The sequence below is a fragment of the Microtus ochrogaster genome, chromosome 16 (assembly GCF_000317375.1).
Source record: "Microtus ochrogaster isolate Prairie Vole_2 chromosome 16, MicOch1.0, whole genome shotgun sequence".
Classification (NCBI taxonomy): domain Eukaryota; kingdom Metazoa; phylum Chordata; class Mammalia; order Rodentia; family Cricetidae; genus Microtus; species Microtus ochrogaster.
Window position 1 is genome coordinate 49,767,821 of NC_022018.1, and position 7,656 is coordinate 49,775,476.

Genomic DNA, 7,656 nt, shown 5'->3' on the forward strand with positions numbered 1-7,656 from the left:
TTGCTCTTTTTCTTCTCATCTCCCTTGTATGGTTTTGCTTAAATTGTCCCTACTTTATTTAGTCAGTCAACTATTTGTTCTGAATGTCTTGGCTTTTTTTCTCCTACCATCTTTGTAGCTACCACAGATAAGATAATATCATACATACTTAAGGGGTGCAAGAGTGAGATGTAGGGGTGAGAGGCTTGCATAACTTTGCAGTCCCTGTTTAAATTTTTCTTAGAAGTAAATACAAAATTCTGTACAGAGCTTAGCAGGGGCAATTGGCATCCCAAAGGCCAAACTTCAGGGGCTTTAGACTACACTCAGTTTTATCTGGGGAAGTGAGCAGGACCCTGAGTCATTGCTAATGAACATTAGCCTGCCCTTTACTGTGACCTTGAGCTGAACTAGCTTCAGTCTGTGGTTCTGTCCTGCACCCATGTTCAAGTCCTGTGCTAATTTACCTTAGATTTGCTGCTTGAAATATGGAGCACCCTCAAGAAGCCATTGCTCCTGCAAGGTGTGTCCAGTGTGGAATGGTTCATCAGGAAACTTTTCATGTTGTAGGAAAAGCCTAGAACCTAAGTTTTATCAGTAACGATCTATCCGTTAGTCTTCTTAGGCTGTGATAACCAAATTTCACAGCCTGGCTGATTTAAAAATCATTTACTCATTTCCCAGCGTTCTCGAGGCTTGGAAGTGTAAGATCTGTGGCCAATTTCTCCTGGTGTCCTCAGGCACCCTTTATTCTGTATGCCCAACAATGGAAAGATCACTTTTCGTCCCTCTTCTTTTGAGGTCACCAGCCTTATGGATCGGGGCCCTACCATCTCTGTGACCCCATTTCATATTGTTTACATTCAAATGACCTGCTGTTCAAATAGTTTCACTTGAGCTTAGGAAGCCGAGTCTACTGCAAGGAAATGGCTTCCTACCCGTCTTTCCCTCCCTTCCTCCTTCCTCCCTCCCTCCATCCTTCTTTCCCTTTCTCAACCTCACTTGGCTTCTGTTTGCTTCCTTCCTTCTTCCCTCCCTCACACCGGACTCTTCTCTTCCTCTCCCTCCCCCTCTCTCCTCCCTCTGTACATTTCCCTCCCCCCTCTCCCTTCCACTTTTCCCTTCTCTACCTTCAATGGGATACTTAGACACAGGGGCCCCTCCCTGGTCCTCTTAATGCATTGTCTGCATTTGGTTTTCACAGATTAAAAGGGCTGACTCATGGGATTAAGAACAGGAGGGCAAAGAGAGCAGACTCAACTGGGGTGGGGTGTTGGTGAGGAGGTGCAGGTCACTTCACTGCGGGACAAGAGACAGTGGTGTGTTCCACTACCGTGGGGAAGCAGAGTATCCTCCCCATTGGATTAGAGCCCTGCCTATGTAGAATAAGAAGTGCCCCATGTAATATTGTTCCATCTCAATTTTCTCATCAGCTTTAAAAAAAGGGGGGGGTAGAGGAAGCAGAGAAACCTCGGGGTGCTCCCACTCTCTGACGTCCCGAGTCCTTGGTGCCTCCTTCTACTTTACCTTACCGGGAAGCGACATTACTAACTAAAATCCTTTCTACGCCTTGTTAAAAAAAATCATCAAGTAAATTGAAAGTATTGCTCAAATTAATTCTAATGAGGTTCAGGGGGAGGGAGGAAAACAAGAAGCAACCAAAACTCTTTAATAAAGTGTTCTAAAAAGAAAAAAAAAAAAAGAATCATCGCCCACTTCTGCACTTCCTGCTTTTGGCAGGGACTAGGGGTGGAAGTCTGAAAACACTGTGAGACAGTCTGTTCTCATGGTATTTCTAGCTGAGAACAGGAAGGAGGGGAACTCTCGGAGTGAGAGAGCCTGTTTTGCAGTGATTAGCAGGCCAGAGAAGTTTCCCTGGGCACCCAAGCTTGACGACACCTCGGAAATCTTCACCTTTATTGGGTCAGCCCAAGAAATTTTTCTTTCTTTTCTTTTCTTTTTTTTTTCTTTTTTCTTTTTTTTTTATTGCCAGAAGCCTCAGCAAAACTATCACCAAGGAGACAAGCAGCACAGGACACCGCTCCTAGGTGGCCACCTCCCTCTAACCCAAGTTAGGCACGAGGGACGGAGATGGAACCCACGTGGCCCCTACCCTTCTGGAGCATATAAGGGAGTTGGAAGGATAAGGCATCCATAAATGAAAAATATTTAGAAATCGAAACAGTGCGAGCTCTGGGCTCCCTAACGGTGCAGACAACACTAGGTAGGCACCTTCCAAACGCGCTGTTCAGAGCTCCGCACGGGCTGGCATTTGTTCCCCACCCCACCTGAGCCTTCTCATCACTGGCCCGCTGGAAATTCTGCACCTTCAGGCAAAGCTCGTTTCTCGACTATTTCTCCTGCCCATCTCCAGTCACAACAGACTTCCCTGTGTGTGATGCCGATGAGTCACGCAGGCTGAATCACGTTAGCAATAAGCATGGAATGATTAATGCTTATTGATTGGCTGGGCGTGCTGGAACCAGAATGAATCCGAAGTCTAGACTAGTTCATATTGTCCCCTAATTACCTGCAGAGAGTTATGTGCTCTGGTTGTCTACCACAGCAGCAGGCATTCCAGGGAACGCCCTTGGTCGCCTTCGCTCCAATTAGGTGGCGTAAATCCCCTGCAGGCATGTTCCAATGAGGTCTTCACAGGCAAGACCAATCCAGGGCTCAGAGAGAGGTCAGCTGGAGACCACACTCTTCTTCTGAGGGAAGGAGATGGGATTCCCCATTTCTGAGAGTAAGTCTTTCATTTATCAACTGAGAAAACTTCCTGAGCAAACACTTTATTTGATATTTCCCTTTGATGAAATGTAATGATAAGGAGAGTCTTTTAACAAAGGACTCACATTCCGTGATTGATGGAAAGGACCGGTGCTATGTTTAATTATTTAAACCCAGGCAGTATGCGTACACAGTAAGAAAGACCGCGTTTATTTGCTAAGGGCATGTCAGTTAGCCTGGTCCGCTGGGGACCTGTCACATTGAACCTACTATGATTTTTGGTTTTGGGGGGGTTATTCTTGTTGTTTGTTTGTTTTTAGATAGTCCCCCACGTAGCCAAGAATGGCCTGTTGATCCTCCTGCCTCTGCCTCCTTAGTGTTGGGTTTGTAGGTGTGTACTACCATATCTGGTTTATGAAGATATTTTGACCATAGTGGCTATTCAATATATCCAACCAGATGGGAGGATGAGGAATGTGTTCAGGGTGAGCATAGATTTCAGGATATGTCTAGGCTGACATTTTCCCAGATCTGTGGATAAACCTAGGATGGTTTTATGACTTTTTATCTCTTTCATACTGGGTATATGTATATGGAAGTTAAGAGGAAATGCACATGGAAGCACCACGCCTGTGCTGGGCAGTACAGCAAGCAATGCCCAAATGGTACAGCAGGGTGAGAGGGCACTGGACAGTCTCTGTGGAGTGGGCCATGAGTAGAAAAGCCGGCAGTCTTTTGCAGCCCAGATCAGAATGCTGATAGCAGGCACTGGCTGGCTTCTTTGGTTGGTTTGATTTGCTGTCTTAGAGTACCATATTTTCTTTTTTAATTACGTGCTCATTGTAGTCAGTATAAAGCAAAGATGGGCACAAAGGTGAATGTCGATGTCTCTTCGATGTGACTCAGCGATGCCGCTGGGACCCATTGCTCTTGATCACTGAAGGTGATCCTTGAGCACCCTATGAATGTAAAAGGATCCCTTTGTATAGTCGGTATTCAGAATCTGTGGGTTTGCATCAACAGATTTTACCGACCCTGGAAGGAAGTGTTGGGAAAGAAATCGTGTAGGCACACTGAACATGCACAGACCCCCTCCCCCCCACCGCCACCCTTGTCATCACTAAACAATGTAGTACGATGAGTGTTTGCATAGCATTTACATTGGATTAGCTGTTGTGTGAAATTTAGAGATTAGCTAACATCCACGGGAGGGCTAGGAATACAGTTCAGGGAAGAACATTCACCTAGGACATGGGACACACACACACACACACACTGGAGGGCTAGGAATACAATTCAGGGGCAGAGCATTTACCTAGGATGTATGGGACCCTGGGTTTGATCCCCAGCAACACACACACACACACACACACACACACACACACACACACACACACGTGCAGAAGCCTTCAATTAAATGCTTTCTTTTATAAGGTGGCCTTTGGTCATGATGTCTCTTCATAGCAATAGAATATTGACTAAGACAATGGAGATGTGGTAAATTATATTAAAAAACACTGTGTCATTTTATAAAAGGGACTTGAGCATCTGTCCGTTTAGGTATCTGTAGGGTCTCATCAGACTTAACCTCCTCTAGAGATGGAGAGATCTACAGCTGTACTCGTTTACAAACCATTCTTTTTGTTAAACAGTAGGCAGTGAGATGCCCTGTGATTCTTGCCCTATATAATTTGAAGTCCTTCTGTGACTTGCTTTTCAATGGTGTCATAATGTGCTGTCCGGTGGCTACGTCACATTGCACTTGCTCAGTCTCCAAGAACAGGATGCTAGAACTGTTTTCGGTGTTCTACTAATATGTACGATGTTGGGATAAATATAATTTCTTTCAATATTTGCACATATCCCCGATTATTTTCTTAGAAGAAAACTCCTAGGAATGAAAGCGCAACATTATTGGCATGACTATCCAAGACAGGTAAACGAGAAAGTGACCTATGTATTTAAGCAATGTTTGTAATTTGTAAGAGGCATTTATATTATGTAAACATTGACTCTAGAGATAAAGTATCCATCTCTTTGAATCTGGCAACAGAGACTCTTTCTAGATTTCGGCTGCCATTTTGTAAACACCAGGAAACTTACTCTGAAGGGGGCAGGCTTGGTGACAGAGAGTCTTACTTCTCTCTAAGACACACAGATCTTCACTTTGAATTTTATGGCCTTTCAGTTCCTTACTGTACTATTGTTTCACAGAATCAGAATTATAATCCGGGGCTGATATCAGGTCAAACTAAAGAGCAAATAGTAAATTTGATCACAGAGTCAGTTTGATGCTCTTGGTGACTCCTGGTTATCTTTGATCCAAAATATGGAAAATTTCAGAAACTAAGGATTCATGTTTCAACTTTCAACCATCCTTGGTAACATGATGAGATTATGCATGATTAACTGTATCCTACCTGGGACAGGAGGCATCGTCTTTGCCTTGCTTATCCACACAATATGTCAAGAGAAACCATCGTAGTATCACAATGATGGCATTCAAGTTGCCCTTGCCTAGTTTTATATGGTCTTGAAGTGGACCAATGTTGATGCTGGTGATGTGGATGCCTTGATGTGCTTCCTCCTCTGGGTGAAGATGAAAGCACTCAATAAAGCAAACACATTATATATGTATACAGCACAGCTAACTATTTTGCAAAAGAGACCATATCATTTTCCTTTATTACTTGTTATGGGGGGGGGGGTATCTGAAGAGAAAAAAGTCCAGAAAAGTGTAAGTAGGTAGAGTGGAGACTTTACAACCGCTGGCAAAACTGTCCCAAGTAGCCTTAACCTCCAGTTGATTCAAGTTGTTAAGGGCAAAGAACACAAGTGTGATGTGTACAGAAAAGCAGCTCTGGACAGCTACAGAAAGCAAAGCATTGCTTATGGAAACTGAAAGATAGCAGTCGCATAGTCAGGAGCTAGCCTTTAGCTCAGGGTCACATTGTAGAGAAATTTGTGACTGGTCCAGAGACCAGTTTACCATAGGACTTCATGGCTGTTCTATAGTATTCTTAGGAATACACCAATGAGATGGTCTAACTATATTTCAGTATACCACTAAATACTAGCTATTGTTAACTTATTACTGTGTCTAGTTCTTGATTGAGCTTTCTCAGGAGCTTGTGTGTATTTAGGATAAGAAAAAGCAGATACCGGAGTCAGTATCAGCTGTATGTTTCAGGCCTCAACTGGGGACTTGGGAAGCACCCCACATAGAGAAGGGGGTCTGTTTTATATCTAATGTGCCAAGACATGCTTTCTCTCAGCTATATACAAGGTATATTGCCTTTAAATAGTGAGTGACAACTTCCACTAGAACTTTCCATCTTAGAAGTCATATTTAGGGTTAAATTGTCACCTGACTGTCAACTGAGGACACTTAAGATTTCCATAAATGTACCAGGAAGTATGCCTCTGAAATGACGTAGCCTGGGTCCTAGGACTGTTCATTCATCCTGCCCCCCTCGACAACTAGCTTTTGTGTGTCTCTTCCATGCTTAGAACACGATGGGCCCAGTACCCTCAAGGCTCAGAGTGTATTGCAGGAAGAACAAAAATGAAGGCTTCATTAACAAGCATTGTTGACCATTATGGCGAAACTAAAACACACGAGAGGTTTGGTCCTTTTTAAAAGTCTTCTATCCCTATCCTTTTCCTTCCTCCACATCAGCATTTCCAGGAAAAGGTCCAGGTTGGGGACAAAATGCCAGTTGAGGGATTCTTGGGACTGCACCTGCTGGAGAGGCTGCCTATTGGAACTACTTCTAGGGATAGTAGGTTCAATACAAAGCACACACCTAGGCTACTTATTATTACCTGAAATAAACAAAAGGCATAAGTCAAATTAATAAATGATAAAGTGAAAATACAGCTTTAAATGGACTAAGTTAAAAACTGTGCAAAGTTATGGGTTTATGTGATGGTAAACTGGAAGACTATCAAGCAGTGTGCTGAAATGATTGGTCACGTGTGGGGTTTCCTGGATGAGCTGAATAAGGGTGGAGAAGGAAGAAAGTGTATAATACCTGCTCCAGGGAAAATAGTGACGGTCTCTGAGAATTCTGTCCAGTGGCATAGGAGTCTTTTACCCTTTGATTAGATAATTTTTTAAAAAAAATGATGGCATTATGTAATTTTATATTCAATCTGACTTTCCGTTTTTCAAATTTCTAAGCTAATCACTCATTGCTTAGGTAATTTTGATGAAAATTAACTAGAAATAAGAAGACCAGAAGGCAGCTTTAGAATTAGAATGTGTCCTGTCAGTGGGACTTCTAGGAAAAGGTTATGGTTAATAATTTTAAACTCTACATGAACATGTTGTGCAAAGTTAAACACCTCACTGAAGTTCACCTCAGAAACTTGAGGAGGGGCCAGGAAACCACTCAGCTACCATAACAATTATGATACCGCAAGTAGGGAAGTGGTGGTTTAAACAGGGAACATGTCCGGTCATAGAATGTGTCATCTGGTCACTTTAGGCCCAGCTTGACATGAAATCTAATATTTATTTTTCAATGACCTTGACATTTAAGAATCTGAATTATATCTATAATAAGAGATGAGTCCCATTATTTAAAATGCTTCTTGCCAACTCCCTCACTTTATCTTTATAGCGGTCTCAGAAGATGTCCTCTGGTCTTCCAGATAAAGAAAACAAGGCTTCCAGAACTGAGGTGGCCCACTTGTCACACACCTGTCACACACACTGATGGAGCAAAGATCCAAGCTTACTTTTCTTGGCTCTCTGTCCTGTTCCCTCTCTATGACTACATGTACACAATGAATTTTCTGAATGTCCATTCATTTCTCAGAAAACTTTGTTTCCAGTGGTTTTCAATATCTTAAAATTTACTCTCTCTCTCTCTCTCTCTCTCTCTCTCTCTCTCACACACACACACACACACACACACACACAAAGAGAGAGAGAGAGAGAGA